Source organism: Pseudorasbora parva, chromosome 18, assembly GCF_024679245.1.
Source record: "Pseudorasbora parva isolate DD20220531a chromosome 18, ASM2467924v1, whole genome shotgun sequence".
Lineage (NCBI taxonomy): Eukaryota > Metazoa > Chordata > Actinopteri > Cypriniformes > Gobionidae > Pseudorasbora > Pseudorasbora parva.
In genome coordinates this window covers 30,000,219-30,019,990 of record NC_090189.1, presented here as the reverse complement: position 1 = coordinate 30,019,990, position 19,772 = coordinate 30,000,219, and the positions used below count along the sequence as shown (strand labels likewise).

General features: G+C 38.7%; 1 long non-coding RNA gene across 1 annotated transcript in view; it reads left to right on the top strand.

Moving 5' to 3' along the window:
* Nucleotides 1–19,772, top strand: part of LOC137046335 (uncharacterized) — a 34,456-nt gene that overhangs the window by 1,905 nt on the left and 12,779 nt on the right. The gene's annotated exons all lie outside the window — the stretch shown is intronic.

The window sequence follows — 19,772 nt, the reverse complement described above, 5'->3', positions numbered from 1 at the left end:
AGTCTCCCTCTCATTTACTGAAGCTTTCGCGCCTCGATCGCCCCCCGGTGACCGGTCCCAGTATAGCCGCCCCTCTGTGATTTCTAATGGACGCGAGGCAAACTAAATAATAAAATTACACTTCAAAAAATTTTCCCCAAAGTTAGTTTATGTCACTGAAGGCAGTTATCATCACGATGATTTCATTTCAGGTGTTCGTTTTAAAAATAAGTTTAGTTTGAGTTAGTTATTTGATGCTATAAAAACGGGGGGTGTGACGTCATGATTGACAGCTGAGACTGACGGCTTCTCTGAGTAAAGTTGTCACTGAGGCACTAACGGACTTTTTTCGAAATTTTTGGGAGCAGATTAGAGCTTTAAGAGAAGACCTGATGAGTCTCTGCTATAATTTATCCCAAAGGTGTTCTATCGGTTGAGGTCAGGAGGACTCAGTCAAGTTGTGCAGGCCAGTCAAGTTCCTCCACACCAAACTTGCTCATCCATGTATCCATGTCCTTTATGGACCTTGCTTTGTGCACTGGTGCGCAGTCATGTTAAAACCAGAAGGGGCAATCCCTAAACTGCTCCCACAAAGTTGGGTGCATAAAATTGTCCAAAAATGTTTTAGCATTAAGAGTTTTCTTCCCTGAAACTATAAGGGGCCAAGCCCAACCCCTGAAAAACAACCCCACACCATAATCCCCCCACCAAACTTTACACTTGGCACACTGCAATCAGGCAAGTACCATTCTCCTAATAACTGTCAAACGCAGACTCGTCCATCAGATTGCCAGATAGAGAAGAGTGATTCATCACTCTAGAGAACACATCTCCACTGCTTTAGAGTCCAGTGTCGACGTCCTTTGCACCACTGCATATGACACTTTGCATTGCACTTGATGATGTGGCTTGGATGCAGCTGCTTGACCATGGAAACCCATTCCATGTAGCTCTACGCACTCTTCTTGAGCTAATCTGAAGGCCACACAAAGTTTGGAGGTCTGTAGCTATTGATTCTGCAGTTGGTGACTTCTGTGCACTGTGCTCCACAGCATGCACTGACCCTGCTCTGTAATTTTATGTGGCCTAGCACTTCATAGCTCAGTTGACTGTGGAATATTTAGTAATAAGGAATTTTCACGAATGGACTTATTGTACAGGTGTCAACCTATCACAGCACCACGCTTGAATTCACTGAGCTCCTGAGAGGGACCCATTCTTTCACAAATGTTTGTCGACGCGTCTGAGTGCCTAGGTGCTGGATTTTATACACCTGTGGCCATGGCAACATTGTGTATATTTTTTGATTATAGTAAAATTAAATAATTCTATATTAAATATTTAATAATGTACAAATACAATTATTTATCATATAATTATATCTAATAATATTATACCATATATTCTTCTTCTTCTTCTTCTTCTTACTACACAAAATAAAATACAAAGCAGTGCATTTTTTTTGCTCACACCTTCCATCATGCTGATTTGTGTATAATGGTATAACGTCACCTTTTACAAACTAAAGACTGCATTTGTAAACTCCCCCATAAAGCTCGCCTTGCACATACAGCAAAGTTTATTGCAGCAAAGAGCTTTGCGTATAGTGGTCCAACTCCCATTTTAGCTATTTGGCCTGTTGTTCCAACTGGCATTGTGTCAAGACTCAAGAAAATGCATTTATAAAATAAGAACGATGTGTCTAAAATAGGGGAACAGATCATGGCATACTCTAACGTGTGTTCGACAGTGCAAGAAAAAGAAATCAGCATGTCCCTGGGTGGGAAATGGATGAGGGCCAGTGCAGTCAAAATCTGGTATTAATCAGAACCACACAGAAAACATGGCTTGTTTCTATGCGATTCCCATTTAAGGCAGTGCAGTGGGAGTTTGCACACCATCCATCTGCAATGCACTTGCACATTCAGGAACATGTATTATATCAGTCAATATACTGACTGTTCCATTTCAGACCTTATAGATTTAAACAAATGTACCCTGCAGACTCGACACATTTATTTAATGTCAAGCAGATGAATGCTCATAGTACGTCTGTGAGTGGTAGCAAACACTGTTTTCCAAAAAGCCATGAAGCAAAGTGTCACTTTGCCATCAGCGATCTTTAACGTCTCTCCATCATCTCTGCTTCTGCTTAATGTTTTTCTCTATCTGAGTCACTGCTCTCCTGTGTAGCCTTTACTCTAGTTCAGTTTTCTTGTGATTGGAGGGCAGCAGATAAGAAGGCAGCAATGGACGGGAGGAAGGGATAGGTCAAAATCACAGGAAACAACCCACACCGTTAACATACACACTATAGCGTGAAAGAGGCCATGACTCATGCGGCCCAGTTTATTTTCTCTGGAGATTTGAATGTGACTTATGAACATTTTTCCCTGAAGAAATGAAAAGCAAATTTAAACACACTTGAGTGATGAACGAGATCGCTGTCACCATATTCCTGTTTTGCGCTCTATTTGTTTAATGTTATTGTATGAGGTCGGCGTCAGAGCGCTTACATGGAAAATGGCTGAGAGAAACAGACAGCAGTTCATTATATTTGTGCTCATAAAGGACCACACAACATTATGAATTACAGTAGCTTTTTTCATCCAAGTGTGAGTTTTTGTTAATTGGGGCAATGCTCATTTAATTCAATTTTGTTGGTTACCATGAAATCAGAATTAACTTTTTTTTTCAGGCCCCAGTTTAAAATTTTCTAGTGACAGATCACATCGCATTTTTTTAGTTGGCCAAACTGAATTTCTGTTAAATAAATTGCATCAATTCACAGAAATTACATTTGGCCAACTGAAACATTTAGATGTTATCAGTCACAATTTTTTTTTCAATTGGAGACATACATTTGTTTGTTTTTTACAGTTTAGTAAAGTCTGCTCCAGTTGCCATAGGCCTTTTTTCTCTCCGTTTGGCCTTCCGTTTGCATTGAGATGGAAATTTGTGTTATTTGTGTTACTGTTGCTATGCATTTTGTGCGGTTGATATGAATCATACTTCAAATTGAGTAGCTAGCAGTCAAGGCTTGCCCGTGTGGTCCGATCAAACAGAGGAGCTACTGTAGCTCAATTTGCTCAAGAAAGTAATGCTGGTTCTGATAGAAAGGTGTCCGAACACACAGTGCATTGCAGTTTGTTGCATATGGGGCTGTATAGCCGCAGACTAGTCAGGGTGCCCATGCTGACCTCTGTCCACAGTCAAAAGCGCCAACGTGAGCATCAGAACTGGACCATGGATCAATGGAAGAAGGTGGCCTGGTCAGATAAATCACGTTTTCTTTTACATCATGTGAATGACCGGTTGCGTGTGGGTCACTTACCTGGGGAACACATGGCACCAGGATACAGTATGTGAAGAAGCCAAGCCAGCTGAGGCAGTGTGATGCTTTGGGCAATGCTTTGACATGTACCACTTACCTATGCATTGTTTCAGACCATGTACACCCTTTCATGGAAACAGTATTCAGCAGGATAATGCACCCTGCCACGAAGCAAAAATAGTTCAGAAATTGTTTGACGAGCGCAATGAGTTTGAGGTGTTGACTTGGCCTCCAAATTCCCCAGATCTAAATTCAATCGAGCATCTGTAGGATGCGCTGAACAAACAAGTCTGATCCAAGGAGGCCCCACCTTGGAACTTACAGGACTTAAATGATCTGCTGCTAACATCTTCAGGGGTCTAGTGGATTCAATGCCTTGATGGTTCAGGGCTGTTTTGGCAGCAAAAGGGGGGCCAACACAATAATATGACATAATATTTATAATGGTCATAATGTTATGCCTGATCAGTGTATATGCAATGGATTTCAGCAGATGATTTTGCTAGACTGAAGACACAAGAAAAAGACATTAGCTAAAGCAGCATTTGAAAAATACCATAGTTCAATAGTTTAATTGTGAAAGAATATAAAAACAAAACAACACAATCTTACCGGTGAAAGGTTGATCCCATTTCTTTAGGAATTTAAATCTTGGTTGTGTGCAATGGTGCGGCATCTTGGAAAACACATTTCCATTTTTATTCAGACATGTCTGTAGAAGTCAAATGTGTCATCTACATATACCTATGGTTGTGAAGGTACTGAGCAGCACGCTCAATGCACATGTGCATTGACTTAACCAACCTGGAAAAAAAAACTTTTTATTGCTGTTTGAGCATATGAAACAACAATATGTTTAACATTTGATAAGTTTATTAAAAAAATCTTAACACAAAAATCATGATTACCATGTGAACACCCACATGTATTCAATGTGTAAGGAAATTGTATTCTTTTTTACATTATGATCACACACCGCATAACATTAGAGTCAATACATTAAATCTTGTCTTGAAAATGATATAAAATTGTCAAAATATGTTCTCATTCTGTTTACGCCAAATTCTGACTCTACCATCTGAATGTCTCAACAGAAATCGAGACTCATCAGACCAGGCAACATTTTTCCAGTCTTCAGCTGTCCAATTTTGGTGAGCTCATGCAAATTGTAGCCTCTTTTTCCCATTTGTAGTGGAGATGAGTGGTACCCGGTGGGGTCTTCTGCTGTTGTAGCCCATCCGCCTCAAGGTTATGTGTGTTGTGGCTTCACAAATGCTTTGCTGCATACCTCAGTTGAAACGAGTGGTTATTTCAGTCAAAGTTGCTCTTCTATCAGCTTGAATCAGTCGGCCCATTCTCCTCCGACCTCTAGCATCAACAAGGCATTTTCGCCCACAGGACTGCTGCATACTACATGTTTTTCCCTTTTCACACCATTCTTTGTAAACAGTAGAAATGGTTGTGTGTGAAAATCCCAGTAACTGAGCAGATTGTGAAATACTCAGACCGGCCCATCTGGCACCAACAACCATGCCTCGCTTTGCTTACTTTCAAAAGCACCTTTCTTTCCCATTCTGACATTCAGTTTGGAGTTATTGTCTTGACCAGGACCACACCCCTAAATGAAGCAACTGCCATTTGATTGGTTGATTAGATAATTGCATTAATGAAAAATTTAACAGGTGTTCCTAATAATCCTTTAGGGTAGAAGAATGTGGAGCTCATACTCGAGTAGGAAAAAACTGAGCAAAAATAAACCAGTTGCCCATCAATAAATGTTCCTCAAAAGCCTGATTTACCATGTTGTAATTTAACATGTTTTTTCCCCCTACAAATTATGTATGGATAATTAAGTTAAGCCAAAGTTTTTTCATTCCAGTAAATGTTCATCTTGAAATACTACTAACAATATAAACGTTATACTTATTTTTACTTTATACAAATCATAGCAAAGAAAAAAAAAAATACCACGACCTGAAGAATTATACTTGAATAGAATTAAAATGTCTTTTACTTGCTAAAAAACCATATACTATCAATCGGATGGCAGAAGGCATTGTTTCATCAAAGTTTTGACCATGATGATAATTGAGAGGCCTTATAAGTTTGTGCATCAAATATGATACAATAGTCTTTTACAATGATTCACAATGCTACAGCTGAAAGACTATTAGAATAATTTGTCTTCTTTAATCGTTTAGAGTTTCTGCATTTACAAGTTTGTGCACATTTGTTCACACAGTATAATGTATTTCTAATAGCTTTTCCTCATTGCTTCAGTGATTCGACTTTTCATTATGCTGATAAATGGCTTGTGTATTTTCATGGCAGATGCTCCAGTGTAATGTCTGTTGCAAGCTGATGTCAGTGTCTCTTGAAAACAAACATGAGATCACTATGGAAATATCGTCAGACTAGCAGAGGAAAGTCATTTGTTAATTACTGCAATAATATTTTTTCACTTGAATCACCGTGCAGGTTACGGCCCATAAAAGTTTGACACTTGTGCCACACCTGCGACAACAACACCTGCTTTTTTTTATGCAACGTGCACAATATGCAGAACACCCGTAAATACATTTGAAGAATGCATGGCACTTAGAAACATAAATAATGCACAGTTGGCCGTTGCATGTGGGAAAAATCTGCCAAGAATGAAGCTTGTGGTCTTGGTATCCTTGGGGGAAACGGAACAGCAATGGAGCTAAAATCACCCACCCACTCACACACACAAGTTGAGCAGTCTCAACTAGCTGGGCAGCGGTGAGTTATATTGTGAGGACATATCCCAGAAAGTTTCGTCATCTGAGTGGCAGCAGACGTACGGTCCGGTCCAACTCTTGTCATGCTGTTTACACAACGTTTCAGTTCTCCTATTCACAGCGCCTTCTGCAAACAGAACTTGTCAAGCTGTAAACATGGAGCGCTACAAAAACTGTGGCACAACAGTAAACCCTCTGCAGGAGTTTAAGAGTGCCAGTATTCAACATAGTATTATTTTAGTTTATTCTATGTATATTGAAAACATATTAGACTTTTGTTTATCTGAAACTCTGTTGGCTATGATTTTCTTCTCCCGCACCGAATTGCCGGGTTTGACCTTGTCTTACTCTTTCTCTAAACATTAAGTCATGGCCGCCTTAGCTTTGTGTAGCTTGGCATTGTCATTATCATGCAAACTGATGTCATTGCTACTATAGATGACATCGATAAATTATTTAAGCATCCAGTCTAGCCCGACAAAACAATTGACTCAACCTATGGTTTGAGTTTGGTCTACCAATAAGACATTGGCAGATATGATTTAAGGCTTTACGGCATGCATTGCTACTGTTGCTATGCACTTTGCGCTGTAGACATGAATGATACTTAAAATTGAGTAGATTGTTAATGAGAGGGGTGTTCTGTTGCTCTGTTATTTTTTTTCTCTGTTAAGTGATAAGACTTTTCCTCAGTACTTTTTCATCTGACAGATAATAAAAAATCCCATTGACCTACATTGAAGGAGGGATTTGAGTCGTATCTGAAATATCTTGGGGGTGGGTTGCAGTCCACAACCACCAGTTCCACTTTATATTAAGTATCTTTAACTTCTATCAGTCATCAGTCCTAATCCTCCTCAAACTATCTCCTGCCTTTGACACTGTGAATCATCAGATTCTTCTGTCCACCCTCTCATCACTGGGCATCCACAGGAATTCCTATCTCATATGTAGTTCTTCAAAGGTTGCCTGGAGAGGGGAGGTATCCAAAGCCCATCAACTGACCACGGGGGTTCCTCAGGGCTCAGTGCTTGGACCTCTCCTCTTCTCCATTTACCCTACATCACTGAGACCCTTTATACAGGCACATGGCTTCTCATTCCACTTCAATGCTGATGACACACAGCTAAACCTTTCAATTCAACCAGATGATCCCACAGCACAAATCTCGAGCTGTCCGGCGGACATCTCTGCATGGATGAAAGAACATCACCTGAAGCTCAAACTGGCAAAGACTGAGCTTGTCGTTTTCCCTGCCCATCCAACTCTACAACACAACTTCACCATCCAGCTAGGTTCATCTTTGCTTGCCCCTTCAGGCTTGGAGTAATCTTTGATGACCAGCTGTCTTTCGGTCATGAAGGTTTGCACTGCACGACATCAGGAAGATCAGACCATTCCTAACAAAGTATGCAATATAGCTTCTTGTCCAGGCCCTGGTTATTTCTAGGCTTGACTACTGCAATGCATTCTGGCTGGACTTCCATCGTGTGCGATCCAAATGCTTCAAATGATTCAGAACGCAGCAGCACGTCTTGTCTTCAACGAACCCAAAAGGCCTCATGTCACACTTCTCTTCATCTTTCTGCACTGGCTGCCCACATCAAGTTCAAGGCGTTGACACTTGCTTACAGATCCATCACAAGCTCAGCACCCGCATACTTTGACTCGCTCATGAGTCTACACCCTCAGCTAAGGAGCAGAGGCTTGTGGTACCATCAGAGAGAAGCATGAAATCCCTTTCACCTCCACCCGGAAGGCAGAATCACTGACAACATTTAAAAGACAGCTGAAAACTCATCTATTCCATAAGCACTTAATCAATCTCTGCTAAATGCATAAATGTAAATGTATTAACATCTAATGAAATTAAGTATACAGCATAATTATAAAGTAAACTAATCCTAGAACAACCCTTACCCTATAATAAATACGTTGTTTAATTACTATTGTGCATTATATTTAATTGTGCTAGTTTCCTTTATTTTTACATTTAGACTTCCTTTGTGCATCTTTACATAAAACACATACATTTTTTCACAATTTTTATACTTTAAAAACAATAATAAAACCATTCAACAAATTCAGAATTTGAGTTTTGGCTATTTATTAGCTATAAGCTAACTTGTATCTGTAACAGTGAGCTGTGTAGTAGAATTTGAAGAAGAAGCATGACGAAAAAGGAATGATCTAGAATTACACCAAGGTGTAACACTACCATACGTTACGTTAAAGCTACACTGTGTTTATTCTTAGCTAAAATCACTTAGTTCTTTCAAAAATATATGTGCTCATTAATGTATATTTACTTCTTTCAAGTAATAATGCATTCTCATAATTTTATAATATACCATTGAAAATACATAAGTGTTGAGGGTTCGGATGGCGGTCGCCATGTTGCTCCTCCATCTTGAAAGTACATTTGCCAAAGAGGGACATACCCGTAAATTCAAGCTTCGCTTTTCGCGTTTTTACACTCGATGGCACTGTGTCGCATGTGAAGAGGAGGATTGCTTGAGGCTGCTATATGATGATGGAGGATCACTCTTAAGCCCCTTTCACACTGCACGTCGGACCCGCAATATTCCCGGAACATTGCTGGGTCGCCTTCTGTGTGAAAGCAACCACGTCCCGGAATTGATTACCGAATTCGACCCCGGTCGGGGACCTAGTAACATTGCGGGATATGTATCAGAGTCGCCAAGGAAGCGGAAAAGAGAATTAAGACGGCAACGCGACGGGCAAATCAACAAGACAAAAGTAAATACTGGAGTGGCCTTTCCAAGATGGAAAGAGCTCATGAGGAGCAACGATTTTAAAAAGAACGCCGACGTTGCCTGCTTTCTTCTCGACAGGTAATATTAATTCAGCCTATTTGTGTATATTGGAAGTTTTATTGTTGCTTGGCTAATTATATCATGGTGTGCTGTGCATAACACTAGAACGACGTCTAGGATAGTTTTCCTCGCGTCAATGATGAAAAAGTATTGTTTACCTTATAACATAAATCCGTGTTCTATGACGGATAACATGAGATTAATATTTTAATTGCATTATAATTTGTTTGCCTTACGCTAGTGGTGTTGTACAATATACAGAATAATGATAGCACTGATAAAAGTTACTTTACTAAGAGCTTGCATTCGTCTGGGAACCTGATAGCTGATGTTAGCAATGAACTATTATTCAGTTCTATTATTCATTTTACATAGATTAACTTGATCATAGATCATTTGGTAAATTAAATAACTGCAAATTATAATAGTTTTCAAAAATTACCTCATCACTTGAGTTGACGCAACACTCACCGAAGAGGTCGAACTGAAAGCCATGACTAAATCGGCCACCGTAGGAGTTGAAACGAAATCGAAATTGAGAGGAACAGAAACAATTATTCACTGGATGGTCATATACCTTTTCACCACTAGATGGGAGAAAATATCACACAGTGTAGCTTTAAACAATGAACTGAGAAAAAACAAGGGCTTAGGGTCCGTTTACACGACACTGTTTTCCACTAAAAACTTTTTATGCGTTTTAGGCATTTATACAACAGTGTTTTAAGGGCCTGAAAAACATAAACTTTTTTAAATTGTCTAAGTGTTCAGTGCACACTTTTGAAAACAGTACCATTATTGTCTCTATAACCGATTTAAACAGCAAAAACATGCAGTACCGTCGCGAGGGCTGTGCCAAGTGTTCAACTGCACAGGGCCTAGTGCCTCAGCAAGGCCTTACGCAAAGTAAAGTGACAGTTGACTTGATGTAAAAAGCCAATAGTTTAAGTTTGTTTTTGTCCTTTAAAATACTATAATAATTAAAAGACATAGACATAGCTAAAAATGTGTACCTCAATGCTGTATTATTCTGCATGTTCAAATTTTATGACAAAAATTTACTACTAACTTGCGGTATTTTTTCTTTGCTTGAGACATGATTCATGCACGTCACTCAGCGCGGGATCGCACATCAGGCCCGTAGAGAGAGCTTTATTCAGGCCATTGGAATTATGCTTTTGGCTGCCTCTGAAACCATAGATATTAGACTAGAAGTTTAAGTAAATAGGCTACACTAGAAATCCACGAAACAAAATTCACTTTAAACAAAGACTTTTATTCAAAACAGTACTCAATGAAGTAATCATGCCTGACCCCACTCCTTGTCTCTTGGTGTAGCCCATCTTACTCATGCTGCTCAATTTTCATAATCAACATATGAAATAAATAAAAAAATATTATAGGCTAATATTTAAACATAGCCTAATTAAATTGCCTTTATGACAGCGGATATACAGTAACTTACAATACTTTGACATTTTTAGCCATACAGATAAGTGCAAGACATAATTATAAACTATAAAATGTTTACTTTTATTTATGTACACTCACAATAATAACAAAGACCGTTGATTCAGGGAACTGATTATTTTGCACTCCACTCCAAACGCTGTCTTCATTTAAAAAATGTATTTTGTTTATTAAGCGCAAAGTTTTTAATTTTAAAAGCATTTCTAAATTCAATTCATATTTCTAACAAATAAAATTCAAAGCCAAAATAACCTTGAGTACCACAATGCAAATACAAATATTTAGTTCTTTTCATTTTAATGAATGCTTGGGCCTGAAAACACAAATTTGCGAAAACGGTAATGTCATGTGTACAAAGAGTTCTCATTTTATAGGCCTTTACAAGCCAAGCCTGCCGCACTCTAAAGCCAAAGCGTCTCAATCATGTATTCTTTTTTTTTTTTAATATTTTATTTACAGCTTTTCACATTTTTACAGAACAACCCCCCACCCCATGCCAGCAAATGAGTAACAAATAATTCAAACAAATAAATGATGATAAAAAAAAAAAAAAAAAAAAAAAAAAAAAAAAAAAAAAATGATAAATGCCTATACATACATGTATAAGTACACATACCCACATTAACATACAATATCCATACATATGTACAGATACACATTATAAACATCTAATTACACATACATTAAAGTCAAATACTTCAATAAAAATGCCAACACCAATGATTGCCCAGTTTTAGAGGAAAGTTAGGTGTTGCACCCTGCAAGACAGTATATAATCTGCAGTTCCACACCCATTAGAGCATCCAAAATGTCAAATTCAATCATCCCTTTCCAGAAATTCCATAAAGGGGTTCCAAATCTGTAAGAATTTCTTCGGTTTACCAGCAATTTCATATCTGATCTTTTCCATATGTAGCACACTGCTAAACTCTGCTAGCCACATCTCAAATTTAGGTACAAATTCTTTGTTCCACATCAACAGAATTGCCTTCTTCGCTATTGTCATCCCATATTGTATCGTCTGGATTTGATTAAAGCTAAAGGTCTCTAAAGAAGGGGCCCAGCCTAATATTGCAACAAGGGGATCATGGGGAAAATCATTCTTAAGTAACTTTGAGTAAAAACAAAAGACCTCAGACCAGAATTTACATATTTTTGGGCAGAACCAGAATAAGTGAGCTAATGTCCCCTCATTGGACTTGCATTTGATACACAAAGGTGAGACAGAGGGATATATAGAATGTAACTTTGTACGGGAGTAGTGCAATCTATGCACAGCTTTATATTGTATCAGTTGAAAATTAGAACTGATGGAGCAAGACTTAATACTGCGGAGGGCGTCTGCCCAGGAGTCTTCTGAAATATCTATACCCAAGTCTTTTTCCCATGACATCTTTAAATGTTGTGTAGAAGGAACTCTGGAGTCATTTAGGCATTCAACAAATTTAGAAACAAGACCCTTCATGTTAAGTTCAGAAGTCATACAATAATAAAGATGTTCAGGGGGTTTATAGGATTCAAAGTTAGGTATATTACTTTTAACATAGCTTCGTACTTGTAAATACCTGAAAAAATGAGAAGGGGGTAGTCCAAACTTTTGTCTAAGCTGGGCGAAAGAAGCAAATACATTGTTAATGTATAAATCACTTATGGATACAATTCCTTTTTCTTTCCAAGATAAAAAAGTTTTATCTGTCTGTGAGGGAGGAAATGCGTGGTTATAGGCTATAGGAGTAAGAGAACACGTTTGAGGAAGTTTGAAGATCTTTCTAATCTGATACCAAATCTTAAGAGAATTAACAATAATGGGGTTACATTTCTTAAATGTTCTAATAGGCTTATTTCCTGCAAAAAGTAAAGCGGGAAGGGAGGAATTTTGAATATCCCGCTCAATAACGAGCCATGCAGGAATGGTGGTATTCAATACCTCGGGATATGCACTACGCCAGTACATTAAGGCCCTTAGGTTGGCTGCCCAATAGTAGTGCTGAAAACAGGGAAGGCCAAGACCTCCTACATCTTTCGATTTACAGATATGTGCTTTAGATATCCGATGGGCTTTATACCCCCAAATAAATGGCATGATCACTGAATCAAGTGTCTTAAAAAATGACTGGGCTAGGGAGATTGGAACATTTTGAAACAAATAGAGAAACCTGGGTAAGGTGACCATTTTGATTGCGTTGACTCGACCAATCATTGTTAAAGGAAGTACTCGCCAGGTCTCTACATCACTCTTCAGTTTGTCTATCATAACTTTGTGATTTGTTTCATATACATTTTTGAAATGTCTTGGGACAGTGATACCAAGATATTTTAATTTGCTTACAGTTCTAAAAGGGAGATTATTAACAAAATCTGGATCCATAGTGTCGTATAATGGCATGAACTCACTTTTCTGCCAGTTAACAGTGTATCCAGAGAGGGTACCAAATTCCCTGATTAGGTCAAACAAGAAAGGCAGCGATCTCTCTGGCTCTGAAAGAAAAAGAAGAACATCATCCGCATATAGCGAAATCTGGTGTTTTACACCCCCCATCATGACAGGGGATATATGCGGATGATTTCTTATACTTATTGCTAAAGGTTCCATCGCGATAGCGAAAAGTAAAGGGCTCAATGGGCAGCCCTGGCGGGTACCACGATGGAGGAGGAAAGGGAGTGATCTGTTATTATTTGTAAGAACAGAGGCAGAGGGGCAAAGGTACAACATCTCAACCCACGAAGAAAATTTTTGTCCCAGACCAAATTCCTCAATGGTGCTTAATATGTAGGACCATTCTACACTGTCAAATGCTTTATAAGCATCCAGCGCTAGAATGGCTATTTTATCATGTTTTCCTTTACCCCGATACACAATATTCATGAGCCTACGTACATTATGAAAAGAAAATCTACCGGGGATAAAACCTGTTTGGTCTTCATGTATTATTGAGCTAATACATTTACTTAACCTATTTGCCAAGATTTTAGTAAATATTTTAAGATCATTACCGAGAAGAGAAATGGGTCTATAAGAGGAAGGGTCCGTACTATCTTTATCTTTTTTTAGGATCAGTGCAATATTTGCAGAGTAAAGTGTTTCTGGTAATTTCTTGTTTTCAATAGAATTTTTAAACATCCTTAATATTAAGGGGCCAATTTGATTAGAAAAAGCTTTATAAAATTCTATGGAGAAACCATCTGGGCCAGCTGCCTTACCATTGGGAAAACTTCTAATAGCTGTAAGAACTTCTTCCAACGTAATATCTGAGTTTAAGTTTTCCCTCGCATCTTCACTGATTTTAGGAAGTCCGAGGGAACGAAGGAATTTTGTAATATCCAATGAGTCTACACTACTTTGAGAGGAATACAATTCCTGATAGAATTCCCGGAATACATTATTTATTTCTATTGGTTTATTGGTCAAGGCCCCGGATTTTAACTTAATGGTTTTTATGGCTCTACTAGCTTGTATGCCCCTCAGCTGACGAGCTAACAAGCGATTGGGTTTGTCACCTAACTCAAATTGTTTCTGTTTTATCTTTAATAACAGGGAGCTAATTTGGTCAGATAATAGTGTATTATATTCATATTTGAGCTTCATAATACTCGACAAAATTAAATTGGATGATGTGAGTTTGAACTGATGCTCAAGCACTGGCAACTCCGACTCTATTTCTGAAAGCCTTTTGCCCCTCTGTTTTTTCTGTTCTGCTTGGAAAGCTATAATCTGGCCTCTAATGACAGCTTTAAGAGCTTCCCATAAAGTTGAATCAGACACGTCCCCCTTATCATTCAGAGTAAGAAATTCAGCAATACGGGTGGCAAAAGTTTCTTTAAAACGGTCCTCATTTAACAAAGTGGGATTGAAACGCCAAGAATAGGGGGGGGTTTCCATTCCAAAGTCTACTGCAATAGAAACCGGGGAGTGATCAGATATTAAAATATTGTGATATTTAGAGGCTAAGATCTTGGGGGTTAATTTGGAATCAGTTAAAAAATAGTCAATCCTTGTATACGAGTTATGAACATTAGAGAAAAAAGAATAGTCTTTGTCAATAGGGTGATGAAGTCTCCAAATATCAAGTATATTCAGTGAATGAATGAGATTATTAAGAACAGTAGCCGAGTTAGATGGTTTGGGAGGGCTGGGGGAGTGCCTATCCATAAAAGGGTCCAGGATGCAATTAAAGTCCCCTCCAATAATAAGATGAGTGGAGTCAACATTAGGTATGATATTAAAAACAGATCGGAAAAAATGTGGGTCATCAAAATTAGGAGCGTACACGTTCACAAATGTAACATGTTTCTCTAAAATAGTGCCAGTCACCATAAGATAACGACCATTGATATCCTGTTTAGTGGACAAATGTTGAAAGGGAATATTTTTGCGTATTAATATAGATACTCCACGGGCCTTTGAAGAGAAAGTAGAGTGGTACATTTGGCCTATCCACCTACATCTAAGTCTGTGAGCGCAGGAATGCTTAATATGAGTCTCTTGTAGAAATAATATATCTGCGTGCAGACTATTCAAATGCGCGAAGACTTTAGATCTTTTAACAATATCATTTAAACCCCGCACATTCCAGCTCAGAATATTCAAATGCTTCTTAAGGGAGGTCATCAGAGTGCAGCTTGAGGTAAAACATAGGGTAAAATAAGTGACAATTAAGTACAAGGATAGGCATTGTTAGATGTACAAAACAGAAAGAAAAACAAATAAACATTAGCAATATAGAAAAGAGCTGACATACTTTTAACCCAATAAACTCGCTTCTCGAACCCCAGCGAAAATCTAAATACCCCATTTAAACGTGGGACAGCTGAACGGAACACAAAGATGAAGCGGAAAAAAGATGAAGCGGTCTTTTTGACAAAAGAAAAAAAAAATTCGACCGGCGAAACTAACTGTTCTTCTTCTTTTTCAAAGAAAAAAAACCACACACAGCTCCGCCTCCACTCGTAATGGTCAGGAAAAAATTCGCGTATAATGAAAATTCTATGTACGTTACACATAAACACAAAAGCATATACATATGGACAATCTTCGACTTTGTTAAGTCCTTAGTGACAAAGTATAGGCCGACTGATCCTTCAAGTCACGCTCATCGAGTCAATGGATTGGTCACCAAAGCTTGGAATAGTGTCTTACCATGATGTACCACAGTATACTTCACGTTCCATCGCTACGAGAGACTGTCAATGTATGATTCGGCCTCCTGCGGGGACGAGAATATTTTCTTCGTCTTCTCATGGGTGAAGATGAGACGGGCCGGATACAGCAGACCATATTTTATTCCTTTAGCTCTTAGTTTCTCCCGTGCTCCGTCAAACTGCTTGCGTTGGGAGGACACCTCTGCTGGAAAGTCTGGAAAGATACTGATACGGCCCCCCTCAAAAAAGAGCGGGCTTTGGTTACGAGCAAGCCGCAGTATTTCAGTCTTAACAGCATCATGATGAATCCTGGCAATCATAACTCGCGGCCTGTTGTTCATGACGGGGCCGATGCGGTGAGCTCGGTCAACCTTTACACCACCCGGGAAGTTAGCTTCGCCCAGTAGCGAAGGAAACAGGCCAGAAACAAACTGTGTCGGGTTGCCCTTCTCGACGTTCTCAGGGAGACCTGCGATCTTGATATTTTGCCTGCGGGATCTGGCCTCTAAATCCGTTACTTTAGACTTCAGAGATGTATTCTCCTGTGATAAATTGGCGCAAAGATGCTCCAAATGAGAGACGCGGCGCTCATAATCAGTGCTAGCCTCCTCCAGGTCAACGATACGGGATGTATTGGCCGCTAGCGTTGACTTCACTCCGGACAGGGAAGCCTCCAAGTCATTAAATCTGGCGTTCATGGAACAGTCCATCTTTTTAATGGCTGAAAGAATAGCCTTAGGTGAAGGCTCGTCTTCACCCTCCAAAGGTTGAGAGACATCGGTGTCTGTGATCACATTAACGGAGTTAACTTGACCGCAAGTGTTTGCATCGGCTAACTTCGGACTTGCTGGATTGCCTTCCATAGTGTCTGCAGCCGGGGACGGAGCCTTTTTGACAGTCTTTTTGGATTTATTCATTCTCTGTGTGTTAATTATGCTAAATTATCAAATTTAGCAGGAAAAACGAAGTTTTAGATTATTTATTTCCTCAAGTGTGACGGAGCTGAGTGAAAACGCGTCCTACTCCATGTGTTGCTCTCTAGCGCCCCCAATCATGTATTCTAATGAACATGTGATGTCATGATTGACAGTTTCTCTGGTCACTGAGGCAATAGCAGAGTTTTGGTGAATATATAGCTTAAGCTTTAATTTCTACATTTCCATAACTGTTTATTTTACACCCGCATAATGAATTGTTCTGCATTGAGTGTGGACGGGCTTTGAATACCGCAGCTCTACTTCCTGCTCTCTACTGCGCTGACTCCAGTCTCCCTGCGTAAGTTGTTCGTGGTGCTTCAGTGAAGACGCGTCGTCCATATTATTTTACAGTCAGTGTAGTGTTTCTTTACAAATTGACATCGCCAACTACTGGCCTTGGAGCAGAATACAGCCTTTTTAGTTGTTTTCGTGGATCTCTGTGGACCGGGATCTTTTCACAATGTCCTCATCTGTATATGTGAAAAACTTTTCCATTGTTAGAACAATTGTTGTTGTGTAAAAACATCCTAAATGTACAAGGAAAGATCATTAATGGAACAGGGAACGGGTGAGAACTAATTAGAAACCATGACAACTAATGGATGAATGAGAAGTCAGGTGACAGACAAACACCACTCACTTTATCTTCAGAATTTTTTTTTTTTTCTTGTTGTTGATTTAGGTCCCGCTTTAAAAGTTGGATGCATTTTAAGCAAAACATTTCCTAAACTATTCCAAAAATGTAATGAATGTATTATATTTTACCCTGGCTATTAATTTTCCACCCTCTACTACATGTTCTTCTTGTCAAAGCTGAATTTGTTATGATTTATTAGTAATTACAAATGTTTTACTCCAGAGCAACTGCTGATTTCACATTCCCCTCTTCCCATGGGAATCGTCATGCTTATAGTCATGCAATAGTCATGCTTTTCTTCCCCTCATAGTTTTTTTTTTTTAAGTTAATTTTACAATGTTGTGAGTGGCAGTATGAGAACGAGACATTTAGATATGTCTGTAGGAGTATTGAATGATCTGGCCATTGCCAGACCAGAGCTGAATTACTTGACATGGATGCCAGTGCAGAATTTATTTAGATGCCCTTGAACATGCTTGTTTGGAGGATTACCATGTGTTAACATTTAGCACATCACTTTTGAGAGTGCATGATATCTATGATGGTATGAGACTAAAAAAATAAAAAAAATGGCGGTGTCTTATAAAAAACACTTTTTGTTTCAGATGAAAGCATTGTACTGTAGAAAGTGTTTGCCTGGACCGCACATCCCTCACACATGCAGCTACAGACATACAGACAAACATAATCTCATTTTTTACTGTTTCCCATTAAAGTTATACTGACTAGTTTCCCCTAAAAACAACACGGGCATCCTCTTTTCCTTTCGGAGGCCCCTTTTCTTCTGTTGTTTCAATTCTGGTGACTCCTTCACAAATGTAGGTCATTTATGAATTGAATGATATCTGAACAATCGAACAGTGAATGTGTGCTGCAGGGAGTCACCCTCGTTCTGGTGTTTGTAGTCTACTGGGAGAATTAAATTGAATTATTTTTAATCTTTTTTTTTTTTTACATCATCTACTGAGCAATACATCTATTGTGCTGCAGAAAAGATAATTATTAGGATGCTAAGAGCCTTTATTTAGTTGAACTATATGGATTTGTAGGTTTATTCTACACTGTAAACCCACATAAGTTGGCAAAAGACATCAAAATGTTTGAGTTATGATTTCTAAATCTCCCACATAACATTTATCTAGCAGAAAAAGCATTATATATTGCCAAAAGTTTTTTGGATGCCTACCTTTACATGCAAATGCACTTTAATGACATCCCATTCTTAATGCGTAGGGTTTAATATGGATTTGGCCTACCCTTTGCAGCTATAACAGTGTTCTATCGGGTTGAGGTCAGGACTCTGTGCAGGCCAGTCAAGTTCCTCACCACCAAACTCGCTCATCAATGTCTTTTTGGGCTTTGCTTTTTGCACTGGTGCGCAGTCATGTTGATAGGAAGGGGCAATCCCTAAACTGTGCCCACAAAGGTCTGTGCACTGTGCGTCTCAGCATGTGCTGACCCCGCTCTGTGATTTTACGTGGGTACCACTTCATGGATGAGTTGCTGTTGTTCCCAATTGCTTCCACTTCCACTTTGTTATAATACCACAAACAGTTAACTGTGGAATATTTAGTAGTGAGGAATTTTCACGAATGGACTTATTGCACAGTTGGTAACCTATTACGGTACCACACAGAATTCACTGAGCTCCTAAGAGCGACCCATTCTTTCACAAATGTTTGTAGAAGCGTCTGCATGCCTAATTGCTTTATTTTATAAACCTGTGGCCATGGAAGTGATTGGAGTACTTAAATTCAATGACTTTGAATGGACGCCCCAATACTTTTGGCAATATAGTGTAGTGTATAATACCTAATTTTAGTATTTACTCTCCCTTTTGAGGGTCATGGCAATAGAAATCGCAGCCCAGTGTCAGTTAAATTTGATTTTGTCTATATTCTGTCTAAAAAAAATTTGTCTAAAAAGAAAACAAGTCCATAAAACTCAAAACAATGAAACAATTCAGATTACTTATAATGTGTCAGTTTTGTGCACCCAAAAGAAAAATAAATCTCTAAATACTCATGAAAGTTAATTTGATGAACAAATTTGCTCAAATTAAGTTTACCCTACTCAAACAAATGAATTACTTTGTGCATTAGGGTTTACAGCGCAGCCTTAGCAGTAAAAATGCATTTAAATCTCAAACACACATACGCATACAGTCTGTTTCTTTTTCCTTGTACCCCCAGTGAGGTCACTGATTATTGTTGGATCTGTTCCAGTCCTGACCACCAATGCTCCACCAACCATAATGCAAGTGCCTCAGTAAATGTTGCACAGCACCTTAATTTTTATCTTAATCTGTCATATTATGTTGGGGAAATGTTGCTCTGTCTTTTTAAAATCATATTTTTCTAAACAAACCAAACCATATGTCACCCTATCACATTCAACGGTCCCATATATTGAATTTCCTTAGATTACAAAAGTGGCATTTTAAAGAAAGGCAAAACAAGCATACTCTCCAAGCAACACATTTCACAATAATGTTTGTTTTAAATGACAAAAAAGTTAGTGAATCACATTTCATGAACTACACCAGTGTTTTCTCTTTTAGGATACCAGCATGAACTTGAGGGAAAGTGACTTAATGCAACCCCAAATCAAGAAAGGTTAGGGCATTTTGTAAAATTC